Raw genomic sequence first — 21,820 nt, 5'->3', positions numbered from 1 at the left:
ACCGGTTGAAATTTTTTTCAATGAAAAGATTCACCATTTTTCCTTTTTTTAGCTACATTCCCTCTACTCTCTTTGTTTGGTTACTCTTACTTTGTTTGTACCGATATCAATGTCGTTGGTTTCTCTTGAATGTAATGACAAAGTTGAGAACGGTTTTTAAGTAATTGCACACATAATTCTCCGTCTTACTCACGAAAGCAGTGTTCCACGTTGATGCATTTCTCCGAAGATCGGGAGAACGCGTGGGAAGAGACGATGTACATACGTCGCTACGGTTATGGATATATTGCTCTCATGCCAAGTACAATATCTCTGGGCGTGAAGTTTATCTGCGTCTTTTCTGTTACTTTAACGATAATAGTATAATGAATTTATTCGCATATGTCATACCTATTTAATGAGAATATCCAAATCGACTCCGCTTCCTTGTTCCAACTTACAAAGTCTTTACTCGTGGTTGATTGTACCTATAAAGCGACGCTCAGCGTGGCGGGAAGTCTCGTAGTGCTACTGTTCATTTCGCGGTGCAACCTGGCGATTATGTAAATGTTGCTCATGGAGGCGCAACAGATGCTCTCACCGACTATCGCACCTCCGGTCCCTCCTTTACCGCGTCGGGATACGCCTACACCCTAATCCCAATATAACGCCTTCAGCCGCGACGCTTCGTAGGATATTGTTTAGATCCTCCAACGAAATTCCTTAGAAATTCCGGAGAGTGCCGAGGCGATCCGCTTCTAACGTCGTGAGTAGGGTGCGAATTGAAAGGGAAACGATCGAGGCATTCTCCTGTATGCGCGCCCACCGCCGTTATACGCCGCGAAACTTGCCGAAACTTCGTGTGTACTTGTCTACCCGATAGATTGTGGTTCGCAGCGCAGCGATAAGCGCGTATCACGTACATACAGAGAGCGGCGTACTGTAGGAACGCGTGATTATCGAGCACAGAAAGTTTCGGATTCTAATCAGCAAGACTATAGTTCCGCGATGCAATCTCTCGATTGTCCTCGCGCGTTGCACCTTCCTTAGGAGTTGCTTAGCTATCTTGAAGCCTGAGTTCCCCGCAGCGTAGAACGTCCGCATGAGTTCCTCTTGAGATCGGCGTTTTCACGTTTCTAGGCTGACGAATGATTATCGAGCATGCGAGAGAGATTGATATACCGAGCGCGCATTAGGTCACATTAATATATTGATTATAGGCATGCCAGAGGAGGAGGAGAGAGAGAGAGAGAGAGAGAGAGAGAGAGAGAGAGAGAGAGAGAGAGAGAGAGAGAGAGAGAGAGAGAGAGAGAGAGAGAGAGAGAGAGAGAGAGAGAGAGAGAGAGAGAGAGAGAGAGAGAGAGAGAGAGAGAGAGCCATTACCGTGCCATTAGCGCCTCTGATTTACATTCTCGGTAAACGTAATTAAGATAAAATATGTATCCATTGTATTATCTATATTACCAATAAGGAAAATCCCATGAATTGTGTGTAATATATACACTGAGAGAAAAATATCGAAATATTACGAAGGAAATATTACTTACGACGTTTTCTTCCATATTTATTAGTTATGAAAAAATTTGATTATGCAGATGATGAAATATATATTTCTATAAAATATATATTTATATCCCATTTCTGTGAAATATTTATATCTCATTAATTATGAAAAGTAAAATAGATGATTTATTTGTTAGGAACAAAATTTTATTTCGCCGTATTTAAATAAATGTTTATCTCAATGAAATAAATAATAAATTTCTCAGAAATGAATTTTTAAATATTTTTTTCTCAATCTACGTTCTACGTTATTCTCTGTCGCCGAGTATTCATTTGCTGCTAACCGGCTGCATATGAGAAAAGAATGGTATCTCGAGCACGAAGACAGAAACTATACCCGTGTGAAGTTGGTCCAACTTTTGAGAAAATTAATTTCCTATAGCTCGTTCGATTGCTCATTGTTTGCACATTTTAAATTTTCGTTTGCACACTTCTAGTAAGAAAGTTATTAAAAAAACAATTTTGGGAGGGCTAACTTAAGTTACTAAAGTTGTGCAAATGAAAACCTATCGATTCATGCCATTTTGTAGTAGATGTGATTTGAACTTATTTGTCGCTTTCGACTCTTTTCGAAACTTTAATTGTTAAACTTTTTAACTAAATGTGTGCAAACGAAAATCGATTAAGATTTTTTTTATTCAATTTGCTCCAAGTTGGGAGATTTAGTGTGAAGTTAGCCTTCTCAAAATTATTTTTTAATAACTTTCTTGCTAGAAGTGTGCAAACGAAAATTCAAAGTGTTCATAAATTTGCGAACAATGAGTGATCGAATGAGTTATAGAAAATTAATTTTCTTAAAAGTTGGGAGATCAATTTTACACGGGTAGAAACTATTCCTGTTACCTCGTGTGTACGATGTATGTGTCCTGGATAATGGATCCGGCTGAGATAAATAATGCCAATAACGTCTCGTAACAACGAACTGGTCGAAGGCAGTATCGATATTATCTCGAATATGTAGGATAAGAAGGTGTAAGGTGTCGTTAATAACTGCTTCCTCCCCGAGGAATGCCAATTCGGTTTAATCATCGCAACCCACTAAGCGAGAAGCGCGTGATGTGCTATTATATGGATCTTACGCACTATGCGTGTGCGTATACCACTCCAGTTATGCGCGTCAATATTCATGACTGTACCATAATGGTATGATAAACAGACCATCGGTAAATTTGCATATTAGTATCAATCACTTGGCATTAATTTGCACTTTTATTTACAGTGCCTTCGTCAAGAAATAATATTTTAATGATGAGAAGTTATTTGATAGTTAAAAAGACTATTATGATAATTATTTTGCATATCGGACCATCGTCGAAGAGCTCTTACGCATCTGAATGCGTAATTACAGTATGTTGTATCAATTTTTTGATATCTATTACATGATATATGACTTTTAAAGAATCACTCTCGCATATATATCTTGCATAAATTTTACACTTTAAGTGATAAAATAAATAATGAATCTTTATTTATGAATACGCTGCGTTTAACATATTTTATAAATAATTGTTTAGCTATTAAAATTTTTCTTTATATATATATTTCAAAATTGGTATACTTGGCTACTCTGATGAATAAGAAATTCGTGTTGTGATCGAAGGTACGTATACCAATTATCGGTGGCGCGTTTATAATGAAAGAACACGTCAATATTCATGGCCTCATGTTCCATAATAATATGGTAAATGGGCCCCATCACTTATGGCTTTACGAGCCGCGAAGTACCAGCGCTTTAAGAGTGACATGATTATGATTTTACGATGGTTGATGACCCATGCAGGACGAAGATGTTATGTTCCATGCGGATTGATCGCATCGTATGGTTAAACTCATCGTGCATGATTATGCGTTTCATCATGCACACGTGACGAACGAGTGACGACGTGAATAATTCTTTTCAATAAATAAATGCTTCTATAAATTATTTTACTACTGCCATGGAGATAAAACGGATGATAACAGATGAATAAAGAAAGAAAATGCTTTAGCACAATCATTTTTACTTCAAAACGTATTACATTTTAACCTTAAAATTAAATATCACCGAGAAAAAAAAACTTTCCATAATGTAATGCAAGATTTATCGACGATCATTAAAATGATTAGTTTTTATACGTTTTAGAATGAAGAAATAAGTTTGTATAATTTTCATAACTCGTTTTGTTAAATAGCCATTCTTGTGGGAAACTTAGATTTCCATTACTTTGCCAGATGCATCCCCCACAAGTTTATCAAATTTACTTTAAGCAAGATTAATTTTGTCTGCTCGATATACCACTTTTTTCGTCCACGGGGAGTTGGATTTGCCCTCTCGTTATTTTGAACCTGAGTGCCGTAGTACCTCATGGGGAGGATAACGGGACTCGGCAAAGCCACAGCTATTTATTATACGTTGGAAGTCACCGCCGGGGCCCCAGGTTGCACACGTTAATGCTCCCAATGCACTGATGACTCATTCAGGAAGCCTCAGATGGTGTCGAGCCTGTTTCGTACGTTTCGCCGATCACGCCGCAAATACGGCGGTCGTTTCGCCCGATGGAAAAAATTATACGACCATTATTCGGAAAGTCGGTAGTTTGCGGAGCAAATATAGAGATAGTTAAATTATACTTTTCTCTTGGGGATATATCAGTTTCTATTTCCATTTAATATTTATTCAGCGTTAACGAGGCACTCTCGAGTGTTCGAATAATCATTCTATTATTTATACATGTAATTGCGCGACAGTATCTAATAATATTTTATATCTTTCGGTAAGATACATTTGATTTACTTTTTTCATTAAATACGTTTTTTATTAAATATATATATATTATATATTATATATTTTTTTAATAAATAAAAGGAGCAGGATATAAAATTGATTTGTGAAAAGACTTTGGAAAAGACTATAATATATATCAAAGAGACCAAGAATACATGTTGAAGATCAAAAATATACTCATGGAGCAATAAGATACGACTGTCGGGTTATTCTTAGAAAATAATGTCGAGAAGATGGTCTTTCAGTTACAGCAGTGTGGCAACCTTTGTTTCTCGCGATTGGATCGATTCTGTCGGCTCACTTTCTTTTTTCGCACTTCGGGGTCTTTAAAGATAGAAGTGAAAAGCAATAATTTTTCGTGAAATACCAGACGATAATTCGTTTTTCAGTGAGAAAAAAAGCAAGCGAATAAAGACGACAGCGATGGAGGAAGGTAAAAAGGGAAGGTAGCATTGGTACATTCTCTCTCTCTCTCTTTGACAAGCCAGGTGATAATGAATTATTCAATCGGATAATCACGGCCGTGTCGCGATTGCGAATCAGTCACACAGTTAGTGTGAATGTGTGAGTAAAACGTCTTTGTGTATGAGCAACTTATCGAAGCAGCCTACGAAAGAGACATTCTCTCATTCCATAGTCATTAGTATTTCGTACATGCGCCTAATGACTACCGTTTAATGATTACTAATTCGTCGTTGACCTTGGTTGATTGAAAAATTTCATATCCTTGTCAAAGATTTGTAATATCTAGGTTTAAAGGATTGTGATCTAACAGACCGTTTACCATATTGCAACATGGAATGTATTGCATACATTTCCAAATTCTCAAAGATATTAAGGTACTATTATAAAAAAAAATTAATAATTTATGATATATTTAATATTTTATGTTAATATGTGTTAGTAAGGTATAAAATATAAAATATCTCGTCAATTAATGTTTTTCATATTTCTATTTTAATACTTTTATATAAGCAAAATAATTAGAGAAATTATATTGTGTATAAAAAAGTTATATAGTTCCATAAAAAAAAATAGAGGCAACCTTTATATCTTTTTGATGTCTTCATCTAGAAGAGAAACAACATGACCAAAATATGTCTCCTTCCTATTTTTATTTGAAATATTTTTTTGTATCTTTCATATTTTCGAGAAATCAGCCTAATATGATCGTTTTGTTACATCCTACATATATATAATACATATATATAATACACACTACATCATTGCTTTATACTGAGAGATGTAACATTAAGATAAGTAAATATGCACAACTTTATTACTAATGAAAGGAAGACTTTTCTTAAAGAAATATCATTAGCGTACATAACTCACACGCGTCGATCCCGTCACCACAGCATCGTTACACCGTTCGTCGCTCTTTATGGCACCTTTCGAACATTACCACGTAATATCGTAAACACGCGACAGGTCCTCGCACTCGTAAAACGACCAATTGACACGAGGAGGCATAAACAACCTTCATCATGAACAATGCCACACGATGATGAGGCAAATAATTCCTTCGCTTTTATTCCACTGTTTCTTTCATAATTTGTTTTATTTATTTTATAACCGAAATTCAGATATTTTGTGTCATGTAAAACTTTTATATCAAATACATTACAAGCGAAACAAATGTGCCAATGAAAAAATTAATAACATTGTATATATTGAATATAATTATATACATGTTTATTTTATATATGTATAGTTGATAATAAAAGATATAAAATATTAAATATTAAAATTATTATTTCGACATTTTACAAGATGCTTAGTTTTACGAGGAAGAGAAGTCAATTTTACATTATCACTTTATATTCTACTGCACTCACGATATCCTGCTTCTCTAGCGAAGTAACCAAAGATGAGTCTCGAAAAGATTAAATCAGATTGGGGTTCGCGAAACGACCCTGGCGTAGCCCGTAGATGTTTGTCTGCGTCTTTCAGTGCTTCCGTATAAGCATTAAACGACTCTTTGCAGCTTTAACGGACCCTCGTTGCATTACCAGGTAACGTCGTAAGCGCGCGGTGTGCTTCTGCGGTCGTAAAACAGGCGGTCGACACGAGATAGGAGAGGAGGGAGGATACACGCTTTTCCCTGTTGTTCTTTCTGCGCGCGCGATACTCTCGAAATGGCGAGTAGCCCGGTCGCTCGTGTTCTCCAACGTTGGTGAACGCGTGCCGACGGAAGCTGCGACACGGTTTGGCTCTCAGAAGGACAAATAGAAATGGCCCCCGGGGAGAAAGGTTGCTAGATAGAGAGAGCGAACGTGATAACGACGAGCGGGAGTTTGTTGTTTGTCCCGTACAATCCCCGCGGATACCTGGAGCTCGTCGTCGTTTGGATCACCGGCCACCACCGACGTTCGACGCCCTCTTAGCAGTACGCCCTTCACTCAGTTATTTTGTGCGAAGCGCAACCCCATGCGGTTCTGCGGTCTTGCATATCTTGCGGTAAGGCGAGCAAACTGGTCTCCAAAGTGCAAGAATATTCTGTTGATCTGTGATTTGACTTGCGCTAGTTATCATTCACGGTCAATTCAAAATAATATCTTTGCTCTTTGCAAAAGGTCTCACGAGTAGTTTCTATTTAATGAATATTGCGAACATTATTTATCTTTATTTTCAAATTTTTATTTCCTAATTGCTGTTGCAAATAATAAATTTTTTATGTACTTGATTTTGCAATAGATGGTCAAACTGACTATGAAGAAATAATAATATTAAATAATGACAAGAACGAATAAGCTGTTGAACCCACAAGCACGCGCATATTCGGGATAGTTGTCTGAGTTTCCGCTATACCTGATTCGAGCGTCATCCCATCGTTATTCCCGTCGCTTATGAATCCTCACCGCAAACTATGTATGCGCGTCCCTGGATACAGCTTGTACAACATGAACCCTACGGCGATGTACTCTGATATGTAGGAAGTAAAGCAAACGATAATGTTCGTGTAAGTTATAAATAAACTCTGGTTAGGGTAGTAGAGTTATGGCATTTATGTTAATATACGAATAAATTTACCTAAAATACAAGAGAGAACTTCATTAAATACGTGTTTAAGGAATTACGGTGAACTAATTGTATTGGAAGTGATAATTTGATATTGGATTGAAGCAATTTTTTAACACTAATTTGATATTTTTATTTTATTGACGTTATTATTAATTATAATTATTTGTCTTATCAAATTGAAGATTGTGATCAAGATTCTTGTAGAATTCTAAAAAATATTGTGATAAAATCCTGTGTTTAACGGTACAATAATTTATGATAAATTATTTAAATCGAACATAATAAATATTGTATCAGCGAATGGTGCTTTAACAAAAAGATAAAAAAGTATGTATAGGAGCGCGGAAGCAAAGATTCTCATCCTTGTGTGGCGTGAATAAGCATCGTGATCTTAACCCTCATTAGTCACTCGACACCCTCGACCGATGACGATCAGCGTCATACGGTAAACACGACCCTACATTTTGGACGATTTAAAATAACCATCTCTTTTTCTTCTTTCTTTTATTCTCGAACGTTGCAGGTTATTCAGGTAACTCGGTAAGTTCCCAAACAGTTTTGATTTTTATTTTCGGGACCAGCTGGTACGCGACGAACGTGTTTATACGAAGGGCTCATTGGCAGAATCATGGTGACGGTGCATAACGAACGTAGGGAGAAGAACTCGCGAACAAGCAATCGCAAGTCGTCTTGACGATGATAATAAATCGTCAAGAGAACGATGACGCGAATGTTTGAGAAAAGCTCTGGGTCGGAGCATGAATCGGGTTCCTCGACAATGGGTCGCTGCTACTGCGTTGTGGTAAGATCTCCGAGTAATAGATCTTAATTGGATCCTTTGAGAAACATATTTCATAGTCAATTACCTTAATGGTCGGCATGCTTGAGCAAGCTACTAATCTTGCAAGAACCTTGAAAGAATCGTTTTGCAACATTCCTACGCATTTGAATTTGTACAGGATTTAATGGGCTTTAGAGCCATTTGTTATGTAAACGAAGACGTTCCTGTGAATAAGTGAGCGCGATAATCATAGTTGCCTCCCTTACAAATAATTGCTCGTCCTGAAGATTTCAATACCTCGCGGTTTACATTATTGAACGGTATACATTATTTATTTTTGATAATTATTTTTAGTTAACATTGCATTTGGAGACTTTAGAAATATTAGCTTTCAATTTCAACATTTACCTTTATAAATTAGTAGCGTAATCTTTCTACATTTTTAAAAGATTTTAGAGCTCTAAAATTAATTATAAAATTCTGCAGAATTTTTTTTGTATGATTAACAATAAATTGCTTCAAATATTTTTACTATTATGACTTGTTGAAGCAAAAATTGTTGAAGCTTTCGTGTTAAAAACGTTTCGAAAATTGATTTCTATTTTACAAGTTTCTATTTACGACAACACAGAACAGCGGTGTCTTTTCAAGCCGTTTTACTGCTGTGTTTACTCGATAAATTACTGTTTTACTGGGGATTCAAGCCTTACTGTGGTTTTGTGAGTACATTAAGGTAACTCTGCACTCGTTCGTTTGGACAAAATACGCTTGGAAAAAGTTTCTCTGACATGAAAACATAATTTCGAAAATTTACCGATATTATAGTTATCCTTTAACGTCTTAACTTGCGATAGTTGGTGCAGCATTTTTACAATTTTATGGCATTTTGTATCAATTTTCTATGATGTGTTCTGTTGAACACATAAATATGAAAAAATGATTTAACAAAAAAAATCGAACAATAAATATTTAAATAAGTTTAAATTATATGTACACATATATTATTACATCAGCCAGATTATAATTTGACTAGACAAGAATTGTTAGGATATTGAATGATGGGATTCGTGGGACGAACATCACGCGCTGGCTCTTTCATCGGATATAAACTAATTTCCTTCTTGCTCCCGTGAGATGTTTATATCTCATGGAATTATGCGCTCGATTTGGATTTATAATAAAGAGCTTCGGGATCGGAGCGTGGCTCATTCGGAGAGGCGCGAGGGCGCATAAATTATGGTAATCCTCCGGTGTGCCCAACGGCGGCTCTCCAACAATTTAAATTCAGTTAACGTAACGCGTTTGATTTGATGTGTGTGTGTGTGTGTGCTGGTGGGCCACCTGCCGGTAAGTGGCCACCGATTTTAAGAATGAAATTCTTAACAAGCCCTTGAGATACGTTCCGTTCGTACTTGCTATACAAAAAAAGCCCTTCGGATTCGTGACCCACAAATTAAGTAAAATATACGTTTCGTGCGGACGGCAGTTTGCGTTTTTGTTCATGAAACGTTCTGACTCAATGACGATATTACCGCACGCACAAATAATTGATTTCTTAAAACGAATAATTAATAAAGCTAATGACTGCCTATTACCTATTTATTTTTCTTACAATTAGATGTTTTGTAGTTATGAATACGCATGAACGAATATGTAATATGAATATTCATTAAGCTAATACGATCATAGTTTATATTTCGTTACGCCATACTCCATCATATATCTGTTCTTTATGGAAATTAAGCATAATTAGAAACGTACTAACTGAAAACAATTAATTAAAATGATTGCTGTAATTATTGTGGCAAAAAATACAAAATTTATACAAAACCTTCTGTATTAAAACGTACGTACTATTTGTTCTGATTATTATCTGAATAACCGCCTTTAGCCGATCTACAACCCGCCGTGAATGTCGAACGAAGTTGTCGAAAACTTTTTTTGTTTATTGACTAATTAGCTAAATTTATTTATTTAGGATATTTTCACGTAAGACAGCGCGATGTGGTCGTAATCCCGACGGGAAATTACTCGGTAAGTTCTTTCGTATAATCGGAGCTGAAGTTTAGTGGCACTAACTCGCTGCCGTGGCGCTCCAAGGAGCCAATTAATTTAACGAAGTGCACCATTACCTCTCTCTCTCGGTGTCGGATAAGCAAAATCAAAGGCCCGCACTGCTCGAGAACTCTGTTCCCTTCCTTTTTTTTTTACTAACGAACGGGCAGACGGCATCACGCGCTTCTGCGAGAGGCGTAGATGAGCAAGGGATTTCTCAGACATAGCGAACGCGCATTCGACACAAATTCTCGCATCGATCTCTTTTTTTTCTTTTATCGATCGTATAAAGCGGTGCCGGATTCCATCGCGTTCGAATGTCTCAAAGCTTAGCAGATAGCATTACGCGACTTATCAGTGCCATGCCCGACTTGCTCGTTATTGTTTGCCGTCTCCTGCATATCGATTTAATGGAATTTCGATATACTGCGTAAATGCGATAAAATTTTTACGATGTAATATATATATCGCTTTAATGGAGACGTGTGAAATGCACGACGGTGTAACGATGTAAATTGCAATCTGCATTAACAAGTCTTTTAAAATCAAGTTACAGCTGCCGAAATCGAAAGAAAGCAAGCTAATGGGTTACATAAGCTGGTAGAAATGAACACTAATGGAGTAAATATTTCTCGAAAAGCATCCGTTTAGACAGTACTCCGCTTCTAGGAATAATATTTATGCAACGACTTACTCCCATGCAGTGAGTCTGCTTCTTAAAGCAGGAAAATATTGTCGTCCGGGGTAAAACATGATACACACATCCCTCGGGTTACTTTATCTCCATTATAATTAGTTCACAATAAGTTTAACTAGAATTATTTGCGAGCTATCCATTTGTAACTTCGCTCACTATAATGTGTATGTATATGAAACATTCATATAAATACTATAATAACAATGTAAATAGTTTTCTTGAACTATATAATTATTTTATATTACAAACTAATTTTTTAGAATTTTTTAGAACCGCACAATTGACTTCTACCTTACTTTTCTGGTTTCGATTTTATATAAATACTACCCAAAAAAAATCTCTTTAAAAAAGAAAAAAATGTATGCCAAGTGCATAAAAAAGATATCGAATATTACAATCCTTTTAATGAAAAAACGGATATGAAATAAATTCAATTAGTTAAGTATTTCGCAAGACACATAAGATAGATTGAGACTAAAATGGTCAACTGGATTATAGTGAAAAAAAATTTGGCGTACTAGAGTTGTATTAAAACGCAATATTCTAGGCAATATCTTTATAGTACGGTCATTATTTGCAATACATATTAGTAAAAAGATTTTTACATATATATTCTGCAGATATACACAATACATGAAAATAATTCAATAAATAAGAGATGTTAATAATTGCTTACTAATCTAGTAAATTCATTATCTATAATGTCATCCGGCGTCACTCGACGTCATCGTCGTTGTCATCGTTGTCGGTATCGGCTGTACCGATTTTATTCGAACTGGTCGCAATCGAAAGATACCGATGATGTTACATAATAAAAGTGTTTTTAGATTTTTGATTGCGGTTTTAGTTTTTGAGTAATTTTAATCTAAAATTTCTTGATGTCAAAACTCCAGATAAAGCTAATATAGCGTCGCGAATTTAGCACGAACATATACGGAATGACGTTCACATGTCAAGCCGTCAAACGGCTCGTTTTATATTTTTATGCACTTGGCGTCGCGACGCTATCGCATCATTTAATTTCAGACATATGACTGCGTCGATTTCGGAATTGCATCACAGTTAAATTGAAATAATAATATTCCAGCATTTAACTTTAACTGTTATAGATACTTTTCTTATTACTTTTTTAAATTATAAAAATTAAAGCTACAAATGCCATATAATTTTTAAAATAGTACATATTCTTTTATATGAAAATATTTTCTTTTCTCCTTTTTAAATTAATTACGTTTCGGTTTTCTAATTGACATAAATTTAAAAAAAATAATATGTCTCCAGAGAGAGAGAGAGAGAGAGAGAGAGAGAGAGAGAGAGAGAGAAAATGAAAGATAAAATTATTATATACTCTGACGTGAATGTATAACTGATTTTTGTTTGCAGCTGTTTGCACATATAGTACCTGTTAGAATTTGTTACGAATTTCTTGCTACATTCTATAAGCTATTCTACGTAGTCTTGAAATAACCTATTCGAATAGTCGCGGATATCATCTCTGTAACTTTTCCACGAAGTAGTCGGATTTTTTTGGTCATTTAGCTGTTTCGCAAGGGAATGAAATGGTGGTCTGACTATTCTCCGCAATGTCGATGGTTCGAAGAACGGAAGAGGAACGGAGAGAACAGGGAGGGTGTGGTGAGCGGCACTTCGGAGGAGACGGTGTACTATGGCCAACAAAACAATACGGGCCACCGAAGGGAGTTCTGTATATTTTAAAATGCTTCGAAACGCCGCAGAACTTTGGGTATAAGCATCGTAATGGCGTTCTTATTGAAAATTTATTCGCTGAAATACGAGCGCGCAATGATCCGCGGCTCGTAAACAAGAATCCTCCGCCCAGAGAACATGTCGAACTCGACGAAGAAGCTTTGTGAATTTTATCGTTTTGTTATACCTAATTATCATCTGTTATATGAGCTTTCCTCGTACTTTCGTTTGCGGTTGAAGTCGACATCGAAGTCTCGACATCGTTGATCCTATCCACATTCGGGTTTCATCGAATGATTAATCGACATGCTGTTGCGCGAAGTACAGTTGATATTATCTCACGAACATATAACGTTTATACGGATATATTAATTAAATATACAGAAAGCAATACTTACAAATGCAAAGCGGATGATCAAATTTTTAATGGATTTTTTATTCGAAAATTTACGAGATAATTGACATTATGTACAGTATACACATAAATCTAAGATACGTCTTAATTCTTGATATTTTTCCGTACGAAAAGATATTTTGTAGATAAATACAAGCTAATTTATTCTCTTTGAGACAAATTTATGCACGCAGTTTAATGTGCATCGAGTATTCTGTTCCTGTCTCAGCCACTATACGATACTGCTTTCGAGAACATGCATCTTCCAACCTTCTTTGAAATGATCGATCGGTCGTAGCCCGCAAGCGGTATAACCGTTTTGTCTCTTTGTACAGAAGATATCATCTTGCTGCGTATATTAATATGCTGAAATGTATAATGCATGGAAAAGAAAAACGACACTGGATACGATACGTATCCCACATGTGGCGCACGTTAAAGATACACGATTGCTAACGAGCAATTCGATCGTAAGAGCTCATTAGAAATGAATCAATAGTCGATAAATGTTAATGAGGATGAGACGCCGATGTAAATTACCGGCGCTTCGGGCGTTGTGTTTATAATTGAAATACTTTAGCAACTTTCCCTGATCAGAAGCAGACTAATCCAAGCGCTTTCATTATACGGTTAATAACGTGCAAAAATTATAAATATAAACAAATAAAAATTAAATACATAATGCTACATTAGGAGTGATTTTCTGTAGAAGTATATGTATAAATATACAATAGTTATTAAAAGTTTTCGATCAATATGAATAATTTTATTATATTACTTAGGTTAAGAATTTTTACAAATAAAAGTCTAATACACAAATACTTAATATATTCTAGTATTGAAATGTTATGCTCTTAAATTGATTTCAACAAAATTTTTATAATATAAATTATTATAATATAATTTAAAAAACATAATACTATAATATAAATTAAAAAACATATTGACAAAAATTATCGTAAAATTATATATGTATCGGAAACTTTTGGCAGCCATTGTATATCCCAAACAGAATATAATTTCTATTTAACACACACGTTTTATATTTATGTTATGTGGCAGATATATTCAGTGTTTGCTGAATTAAATAATATCAAAAGCTGTGAATTACGAATTATATAACATAAGATAATGATTGAAATTTCATGTTCCAATTCTATTTATCTTTTATAAAAAAAAAAGATATCCCTTTGATACATCGATAAAAGGAAGTATCCTCCGAGAAATATTCAATAACGTGTAGAATCAAAGGATGACGGCAACAATTACTAATAAGTCGAGTCTGACGATTAACTACAATCGTACCGATCGAATACATAAACCATCCTGAGAGGAAGTCGTTTCTTCTATGAATAAATTACAAACGAAAGATATCTTCTCCTCACGCGATGTTGAAAAAGGAGAGGAGAACAGAGGGAAAAGACGAGGGGCTGAAGGGTAACGGTGTATATGGATAAAGTGACGGCGGAAGTGAAGGAGGGCAGGAGCGAGAGGATAAAAAGGATGAAGGCGGGGAAATATTCTGGACGGTTCTATCGTTATGCCACGGCCCCCGCAATCAATATTGCAGGAAAGGTGGACGGCGAGGGCAGAGTCGAAACGACTCGAAGGTACGGTGGCGAAGGTCCTGAGCCTGGCATTTACAATGAAACGAAGAAAGGATACTCCGTCTTCCTCCGGCGACGTTTTCCTCCTCCCGTCTCATCGTTCCTCTCACCCCGCTGGTTTCACGATGCTGGTTTCTTTTCCCTCGCGATGCACGCCGCTTGACTTGGCTGTCGTCGAAGTTCACTTTATACCGACGTTCAACAAAGCCTCCCGGCCCCTCCGGGGCTTTATTAAAAATTGAGGATGCAATTCACCTCGCGGGAGGACCGGCGGGGCCGTCTAAATAAAGGAAAACCGGCTGAATGGGCGAACTCGGTTTTTGCCACGTACGATCCACCGGTGACCGTCCACGCGGCAAGTCTCTCTTCGCACGGAGACCGGAGAGGTGAGATCGGCGTAAAGCACGAATTTACAATACGTGCGATGGAAACGAATTTGCGCGGTGAACGTTTGGCGCATGCATAAAGTATAGGCAAGATCGGACGTACGCGATCACCTTTCCGATCGTCTACAAGCGATCGCGAGAATGGGGCGATACGGACCGTAAGATGGAATACGTCTAAACTGTTCAACGTGAGTTTGTGCATTGAATGTCGATCATCGCGTGTGCCTGCGTTAAGATCTAAACAGCGTCCGCATATTTTGCTGTTACGCGTAGAGTATTTGTTCGATTTGTTTTTAGAATTGTTTACTAGGACAAATCAGATCGCAAAATGCTTTTTTTTCGTTAAAAGAATTCTGTCTTCATTTATGACTTCATACATTCGGTTATTATTGCTCTCTTCACATAGTTATTTATTACGTTCAATATGAATGAGATTTTTGATTATAATATTTTTAAAATAATTTACGTAAAAATCTGTAAATATTCAAATGCTGATAATCTCTGAATTAATAAAAAAAATTATCTTAATTTATAGTCATTTGCAGATAATAATAACAATTCAGGAATATTCTAAAGTAACCTTCATTATAAATTATAATGCAACTAAATATCCTATTATTTATCTGAATATATTGCTGCATAATTTGCTGTAATAAAATGCTGACTTAGTCATAATAATCCAACCATAGAATATATGCAGCGGGAGTTACACCGGCTATAAACGATTTTTTCTCTTTCGTCGAAGTTAAATTTCTTCTAAGTGAATTATAATCAAAACAATGAATCTCGAAATCGTTCTTGTATAGGCGGCTTACTAAAATCCCATCCGTAATTTCGCATAGTTAAATGCAGTCCCGTAATTAGAGGCTTTTCATGGCGTTTCACGCATGCGGCCGGGACACTGGCGTGCTAAAGCGAAACTAAAGAGCGAATCAGAGAAGTTTTAACCACGTCGGCAGCTCCTTTTGATCCGCGTTGTGCGCGATGTAGTACTGTTCAGAGACGGACGGCTTTCATGGTACTACATTTCGCAAGACAAGGCTACATTCCTTTAGATCTCCTGTACATAAATTTTATTTTCCATTTCACCAATATTTCTGTAAATATATCTGCATGTACAGTTAGTGCTTTTAGCATTACAAAAGTGCGACGAAACATAAGTTTTATCTAAAGATAAATTAAAATACTACTTAATTGTTTATTTTTATGACGAGAAGATTTGTGTAAATGTTTATTCTTCTAATGTTGACTTAACGAATTTTAACAATTTGTTAAACAACAATTAAATTGTTTTTAAGTAAGGTAAGATTTTTAAATCTAAAAATTAAACTCGCTGTTCTTGAAACATATTTTATGTACCGTGTCGACCATCATCGAATTAACGCCGCGGATATTAATTGTCGTCGTAAAGGCGTAAGTCTGTGGCAAGTTCGCGCGAGCATTTAATTGCCGGTGATACATAAATTCCGCGGCGCGATCGTCGTCGTCGTCGTCGTTGTCGACGACGTCGACGTCGTTCAGGCTCTCTGGAGCCCAAACGTCGCATTACCTTATCCGCATCGGAATTCCCCGCGGCGCTTCTAATTTACGATAAGTCTGCCACATCGGTGGGGACTTCAGGAGAGAAAGAGAGAAGGAGAGAAAGAGTGGGGGATCGGTGTCGAGAGCCGGCGCCTGAAAGGGCGTCGAAGTCGCTCCAGGATATCCAGAACCACTTGCGATGGGGACTTGCGTGCCCTATGGAGGTTCTCGTGACTATGGTTTCCCTCTTCTTCTAATCTCTCGATGGGCAAGACCTCCCGCGGATCTCGGCTCGTAGATCGAATCGAAAGGGATGGGGGACTTTGTCGGAAGGGCCATAGATAAAAATTGCATTAACATTATTTCGATCAAACTGGTCTGTTTATTCATGTTGAGATAAACTACGTTGACGATTAGTCACTGGTTCAATATCCTCACTGATTAGCCTTTAATATGTATAGGGCGATCCACTTAAAGCGATCCCTCTTGTTGACTTTTTTACTTGACGCCGGAGATAATTCGCGTCAAGTACTTTCTATACATATATTCTTTATCATATTTCATTAACGGACTTAACGAGCTAAAAAAGAAAATATATAATTGACAGTAATAACAGATATTATTTAGATTTGTGACCTCCTTGAGATAAAAGATGGCTATTTAAGTAAGCATCGTGCATGTTTTATGTCTTCCAAGACACAGATTCGCTAAAGTTTCTGTCACTTTAAATCTCCCGAACAGGATCTTTCCCGCAGTTGATTTACCACGTCGCGGATATCGATAAAAATCATTTTCCTCTTTTGTCGTTTCCGGAATGTCGACACTGCAGCCACAAGCGAATCTCTAATATTCGTATCTCCCAAAGTCACCGCTTATTTCGATGAAGTATGATCTACGCAGAGTTATAAAAGCGAAAAGGTATTAATGGTTTACAAGCTTGAAAGTCGCAGCCTTTCATATCGCTCATATTTCTTCCAAACAATGTCTCTCTCTCTCTCTCTCTCTCTCTCTCTCTCTCTCTCTGTCGCAATTCTAGTTTTAAGAATAATGTCTGTTGTCGTTGCTAGAATATCAGCGCCAAGCGATTCTGCACCGCAGGGAACCTAAGGTGTGGATACCACTGTGATTTATGGTTTTCGGCGATATCCACGAAACACGTTCTTATATATACCGATACATTAACACTGTCACTAATTGTGTCGCGAAAATGATAATGCTCGATTAAATAAAATATGGCATAAACAACATGACAATTAATTGTTTGATAAGATACATCCAGAAGAGATCCGTCTACGAAAACATAAACATATATCTTGTGTGATACATAGATATTCCATTAAAGTAATGTGCACGCACCCGCATGTGCAATTTTCTTTAAATCCGGTTGGATAACAAAATACAGTGATCTAATAATTTCGTAGTCATTAGAATTTTACTTATGCAACGCAGACGGAATGTTTGTTTAATGTTACTGCCAACGCGTCTTATTTTCGGTTATTTCAGGCGGTAGTACTCGAGGCTGAACTCAAGCGAATAAGTATAAAAGTTGCATCCGCCAGCATGCTTCCGTATGCAATGCATTTGGCGTAATGTCCGCCGGTACAAATGGAACTTCCACGGAAGTGCACTTTCCGCGCGTCGCAATCGAGATTATCGTCTTCATCTTTTCGCGTAAGGGAGGAAATAGCCATCCCATCGGAAAGTGTATCCACTGTGTCGGACATCTTTGCAACTTCTGACTCGCGCATTCCGATAGAAAGTCAACCTGCGAATTCTTGCGCGTATAAGACACCGTTTTCTTGGTGATAAAAGATAAAAGAATGTAGCGCGCGGTACTTTTCTTCTCATACACCCTCTCATCGTTGAAAATTGACTTTACACAACGGCTCGATATCGTGTTAACCGTATTACAAATACCTCCGCGAACACGAGGAAATTTTCTCTTCGCGCAGAGATAAAATATAAAGCAGAGATATTTTTTACGAGGGAAACGGACGCGACGCATAAACGTCGGGCCATCTGTTAGTAATTTGTAAGACGAGTCGGATAATTAAAAGTTTGATGCGAGCATTAAACTCGTCGGGTTATAAAACGAGGGGGTGTTGCTCACCGGACTGGCGGCTTTTGCTGCGGGAGAGAAAAAGCGAGAGGATGACGGTGAAGGGTGGTCGAGGTGGATGCATGAGAGGCGAGAGGATGCTGCTCCGATGCATACACTGGTTGTAGGAGGCATGCTGCAACAGCCATAAAGTGCTTCAGAGTGCATAATTTTTTAAATATCTTTATTACGACTTATCTTTATCTCGTCGGAGACAAGGCATGAGTTCGTGGATGAGCTGCAGTAATTGACCGAGTGAAATCTCGGTGAGCAGCGATAAAATGCAGCGTTGTGAAACTTTTAATGACACACCTCTCGAGGTGCGATACGTACCTCGAGCATTGTAAAGCATTTTATCGTATATACATATATGTCACGATGTATGTATATAAAATTAAAGATAAATTATCTATTCTTTTACGCGTATTCTTTGGGTTATTTTTTGCATGTGTTTATATAACTGTTTCACAAAATGAGAAATTAAATAAAAAGATGTACATTTTTTATTACGAAAGAAATATTTTGGAGACTAATATGATATTTTTTTATTACAGAGAATTGATGAGTTTCTCTTCTAATTGATATTATAATACATTTTCTATGCAAATTTCTGAATTGAAATTTTGCAGGATAAAAATATGCGTTTTGCCTTTTGCTTTGAGTAATTCATCGAATCGTTTTAATTGCCGGCCTATATGGATTTTCGTCGACGCAATTTGTCGGTCGGTGGCCTTACGAAAACAATTCTGTACGAACGGCTAACTGGCATTGCGGTTTTCAAACTGCAGGCCGGAAATAGACAGTAAGATATCGCGGGAAAATTCAATGAAAGGGAGTTAATTACAACTCGACCCCGTTCAAGCTTCTCGCACGGTCGTGACATACCGCAAAGCCTGTCCCTCGATCGACAATTTGCACACATAGAGTAATATGAGTGAGTTTGAGCTTAACTATAGGGGGAGATGTCGATTCTGTGCAAATGGGAAATGCATTAAGAGAGTTCGCTGTGTGTCATTGAGATTTGTAATATATACGTACCTATACTTCATTTCTGCCTAAATGCAATTTGAAACTGCAACATTATTATACGCCCGTTTTATACTGAATGCAGCAAATTATAAATACTATAACCCTTTATGTTTGCTTGATTTCCGTAATGGCGCGTACAATTACGCATATATATATATATGAATCTTTTTGACGATAGACGCATGTTAAAAGCAAAAACAAATTGCAACAATTAACTTATCTTATGCTAATGCAGATGACAGATGAATTTGCGTTTAAATATCTTAAGTATCTTACATTTCTCTAATGCTGAGAGGGGAGAGAGTGAGTTCCACATTGTGGAGAAAAAGAGAAAATGATAAAGATTTAATTCGTATTATTTTTTCAGGATATTCCTGTTGATTATATAAAACATTATATATTACTGATATACATATATACAATACTTTATAATACTCCAATTGTCGATTTATCGCATGGAAGCTAACGGTGAAGGTGTTATTTTATGACATGCCTAATGTTTTTTTTTTTTTTTTTTTCAGAGAGTGGACAGAGAATGGTGGTCGGGTTACTCAGCCAATCGAACCGAAGTCTATAAACCGCAGGAACAAAAATAAAATCATTTAAACTGTGATTCTCGTGGACTCGCGTTGTTATTAGCCTTTAATCCAGCTGTTACCGTCGCACACACTGAATCCCATTCCCGTTAATCAAAACGTTACGGCCTATACATAGAGTATCGCACGGGCCGAATCGTTAAATTCACGTATAACGCTTGTAGACGTTTGCTTGTAGTTTCGCACACGACCGATGGACGTGTGCCGGCATGAACGAGCACGACAGCGCACATCGTTATTACATTCCGCCTATTCGGACAGCCTTTTTTTTCTTTCATGCGTTAGGTGCAAATATCATTTTACGCTCACATCGGTTTGACCATCGGCTCGTAAATTATAAAGTCGACGAACGCGTACCCCTTATGCAAATCTCACGGTGAAATGGGTAATATACGCTGTACGACGTAAAGCGTATGGAAGTTTACGCGACAGATTTTTAAACCTTTTTTATCCCATGATTCACAATTCTCTATCAAGAGTCTATCATTTCAGATTCTCTATCATTTCCCTTCGATTATTATTTAAAACGATGTAAGATTCTGTCTGTCAAAGTTAAACAAAATAAAACGTGTCTTAATTATGTGTATGTGTGTGTTATTTATATTATCAACCTTTTTTATTAAATACAATTAGTGATTTTCTACGGTGAAATTTTATTTAGATTTTATTGGTTAAATTTTAAATTATATTTATTAATGAATAATATTTAATTTATTTAAGGAGAATTAAGTTTGTGAAGATAGCACGCAGTAGGATTTATTTGTGACATAAAACCTTGTTCTCAGTAGTTCAAACATCATAAGATATCAATCTGATGGGGACGATTTAGGTATATTTATGCGCGTACTTTATCTTTATAACAACCTTTATTTTTCTTGATGGCTAGAAAATCTCGCCGACATTATAACGACGTCGTTAAACACTGACGTCGTACACACTGACAGGATTGAGAATGAATGACGTAGGTCCAGTCGAATACTAGGAGGTCTAGGAATATCATTTTGTCTTACCTAGCTATTTTTTTTATAGACTTCGACTCAATCTTTATAATATTACATAAGAAATTAGCAATTGAAATTAAAGAAATTTTATTCTTCGCTGTGTGATGCAGATTTATTATTTTTAATTATTAATTGTATTAGTGTAGACATATAATATTAAACATATAATAAAACGCGCGATTAATATACGAAAATTATTATGATTATCACTCATATGTGCTATCAGATATGTTAACACATATTTAGATGCGTGAGAACATCACGATACTGGAATTTGTTGATACCTGTTATTAAATCATTGGCGATGTATCTCAAAAGCGCAATTTAAATCTCATCTCTTTGAGCTACAACTCATACATATTCATCTCAGCGTTTTAATTTTAGAGTAGATCGTAAGATCTGTGAATGCTTGACTACAACCGACATTAAAGAGCCGAGAGCAAAGCTTAGTGACGAGGATGAAATTGCTGGAAAGGAAAGTCGCGTTAGGATGTCACATATAGTCTTATTGCTAATCGATAAATTGGATACAGCGTATTACTAATTTATTACCTTACTAAAAGAAAATCAAGTTTAATATCTCTTTTGTAACAGCTAGGAAACTTTTTGATTAACTGT

General features: G+C 36.5%; 1 protein-coding gene across 1 annotated transcript in view; it reads left to right on the top strand.

Moving 5' to 3' along the window:
• The window catches only part of LOC147907208 (uncharacterized), a 278,923-nt gene extending 258,136 nt beyond the window's left edge, over window positions 1-20,787 (top strand). Inside the window, exon 6 of the mRNA XM_087413991.1 lies at window positions 20,127-20,787. The gene's annotated coding sequence lies outside the window, so the exon portion shown is untranslated. The remainder of the gene's footprint in view (window positions 1-20,126) is intronic.
• The last annotated feature ends 1,033 nt before the right edge of the window (window positions 20,788-21,820 follow it).

This window comes from Acromyrmex echinatior, chromosome 15, assembly GCF_024713525.1.
Source record: "Acromyrmex echinatior isolate Ae372 chromosome 15, ASM2471352v2, whole genome shotgun sequence".
NCBI lineage: Eukaryota > Metazoa > Arthropoda > Insecta > Hymenoptera > Formicidae > Acromyrmex > Acromyrmex echinatior.
The sequence above is the reverse complement of the archived record's forward strand: the minus strand, read 5'-3'. Positions and strand labels throughout refer to the sequence as shown.